We start from the raw sequence: 3,172 nt of genomic DNA on the forward strand, positions 1-3,172 counted from the left end.
AATAATAATAGTGGGCTTCTATGGGGCACAATAGTAACAATATGGGCACTACATGGGTACATCAATATAATAAGTGGGTTGTACTAATAACAGTAAGGGGTTACACTAGTAGTATAGGGGCCTAACAGAACCCATGACCTATTCACATAAATGATGGTCACAAAGAATGAAATCTTTGACTACCAATACTTTTTGCTTGGTACTATCATAAAAGTGAAATATCAAGAGCATATGCCTCTGGTAAAGAATGCTCAGTTTGTCAATTATAATAATGTCGCAATCATTAGGCTATTATCATTAGGAAACTTCGTTGCATAAATAACATCATAGCAAGAACCGTTGGCTTTATCACAAATATAAACTAAAAATCATGTATTGAAATTTGAAACAAACAAAAGAAAAGTTAGTGTATTCATCTCTGAAACGTTGATAGATACATGCTCTGACCCAAGTAGCTGAAATTATTGATAATGTTTCCAAAAATGGAAAATAAAATATGAGAAAATATATTTCAAAGCAAATGTACGAGTCTATTATTACCTAAAACCATCTCACAATGCTCTTCAACTCCAACAAGTAATGAATAATTCATGACATCAATTGACTACAAACACACATTGCACACAATCATGATAATTGGCTAGCTCAATAAAAATTTGAAACTAAGATTACAATTATTGTTGATTAAGAAAAACGAAAACTATATTTACCACGAGAAATGAAGTATCATTCCAAACTGCTCTCTCCAAAAGGAGCTTGGCTTTATTCCCAAGAAATATTGGAGCAGTTGGCATGGTCTCTAAGAGATTCTAGTCCAAAAGAGCTTTGTTGTTGCCTGATTAATCTGCATTGTAACGGGAGCAACCAAAACCTTTGAGGTCATAAACTTGTGTTACATTTCTTCCAAACAACAAATTTTCCATTACCATCAATTCATCCTGATCTCTTTGCCACCTTTTGCATTCTTTATAGTGACCTGAAAGATGAGCACATTATGTAGCATGCACACACACAATGAAGGAAACAAAGCCTGGTAAACTCTCTAGGAGTCTGCAAAAGGTAATTGTCAAATATAGAATAAACAATAATATGAGTATCCAACCTAATAAATACCAAGGATCTTTGCCAAACATGTGGGGCTTCCAGAACATAATGAGTCATAGATATTTGAAATATTCTGAGGAAAACTTCATAAAAGATTCCAATTCTATCATGGTGACTCTCTTAATAATAAATCTTTCATCCAAGGATTTTGCAAAAAACACATTGCTCTTTCTTCCTTGAGGTCCCCATTTCTTGCAGCGATTTAGTGACAATCTAAAGTCCATCTCTATTGGACAACACTTTTTCCTAAGGGCATCAAATTGTTTTGCATAATAACGGGTTACCAAGTACTTAACTTTTCTAGGAGGACCCTCATCATGAAAGGATATTTTTGCATGTGTCTTTTATATATAGTGATGAATCTGAACCCCCTTTCCCTTTGGAGCCATATGTGTAAATATCCTCATATCCTAAACTTCTCTCTTTGGAAAGAGCTTTACTCGAGTCTAAGGAACCATCTAACAAATAAAGTAGATTTGAAACAACTCCACCCATACCAAATAAATCTGCACATTCCTTTTCTTTATCCCTGTCTATTTCCTTTTGCTTCTCACTATCAAGTACCTTGTCATATAGGTAAGCCTGATATTCTTGCGATTTTAGTGCATATGATATTATGCTTGTTGGCCCATCATCATAAACAACAATAACCATATCATTGACACCGGTTGGTAAAAGTAGCTTACCCACTCCATTACCACCCAGATGACTAACTTATGAGACAAACATAGGACTATAGCTTCTCTGAGAGTCAACTCTAATAGACCCCAATAAATTTTCTTGTAAACTCTTGTTGTAACTTTTTGGTAAGTTTGACATAGTTGCCCCAATGCAGCTTCCAAACTCTTCCAATAGATTTAATGATTTTACTGGTGAGGGAGGGATGCTTTTCTCAAGCACCTCTATTCCACCTTTATTGTGCATGTTTTAGGCAGATTCATACATCATCCTATCTCCTATTGCAATTTGTTGAACTAGATTAAAATATTTTCTGTCAGTAGATTCACTGCCACTGGAAACAATAGCCAAAGTGGCAAAACCAACCTTCCTGCCCTTGTGATGTCACAAATACAGCCTGAGCTTTTACTAATTGGCCTTCACCTGTCCATATTGCATCTAATGTATTTGACAGATCAGTGAGGATAGGAGAATCCTGCTCTGACAGTTTCTGACAGGGTGCCATATCTTCATCCAAACCATTTGTATTGTCCCTACTATCAACTGCTTCAAAAGGCATTGTCTCAGAAACATGGATGTTGGTATCCCATTCACCATTCTCCATATCAAAAGTATGAAACATGGTACCATTAGTTATATTGGATGAATCTCTAATGTTTGGATCTCCTTCCACATCATCCAGATATTCTGGGTTGTTTTACCTTCTGCCAATTTAATAATTTCCATGCCTTAATTTAATTTTCCATTCACAGTCCCAATTCCCTCTAAATGGTCACACAAGTAGGAATTTCCCACATTACTAATCATGTAAAGCTGCCCAAATCCATTATTTAAAACATTCTTATCGCGAGCTTAGATATCTTTGACCTGAAGATTCCCAAAACAGATAGCTCTGTCCAAACAATTTCCATCAACCATGGAACATGTATCCTCTGTCATCAAAATGCCAAAACCACCACTAGCATTGTTACTATCTTTGACTGTACCCTGACAGTCTCCAACTTTTTCATTTATGCTAGAATCATATTCCTCATGTGGAGTCTTAAAATCCTCCAGTGGACTAGATTCCAATTTGGCAAGAGAGTTTTTCACTCTAAGAGATGAATCTAAATGGAAAAGACGACAATCCTATTCATAGGCTTCATAAAGAAGAAGACACCTTATACTGTTTAACTTTGAAATATCAAGTCTTCCAAGTTCCAACATGCCCAACACTAATGATGGCCTATTGCAACAAACCCTATTTGAATTTGATAGATTGCATCAAAAGAATGAACCCTATGAAGAAATGATTTCCAACTAAGCAATTTCTAAAAACAAATATGGAAATATTCATTAAGTGGAAAGATTATTCTAGCATACTATCATGTTAGACAACCTAAAGTACACT

General features: G+C 35.4%; 1 pseudogene; it reads right to left on the minus strand.

Moving 5' to 3' along the window:
• Positions 1–511: 511 nt before the first annotated feature.
• Positions 512–2,386, minus strand: LOC149220629 (1-phosphatidylinositol-3-phosphate 5-kinase FAB1A-like; annotated as a pseudogene).
• Between the last annotated feature and the right edge of the window lie 786 nt (positions 2,387–3,172).

The sequence above is a fragment of the Pinus tabuliformis genome, chromosome Q (assembly GCF_031772625.1).
Source record: "Pinus tabuliformis cultivar Carrire ecotype Pingquan chromosome Q, CPIR1, whole genome shotgun sequence".
NCBI lineage: Eukaryota > Viridiplantae > Streptophyta > Pinopsida > Pinales > Pinaceae > Pinus > Pinus tabuliformis.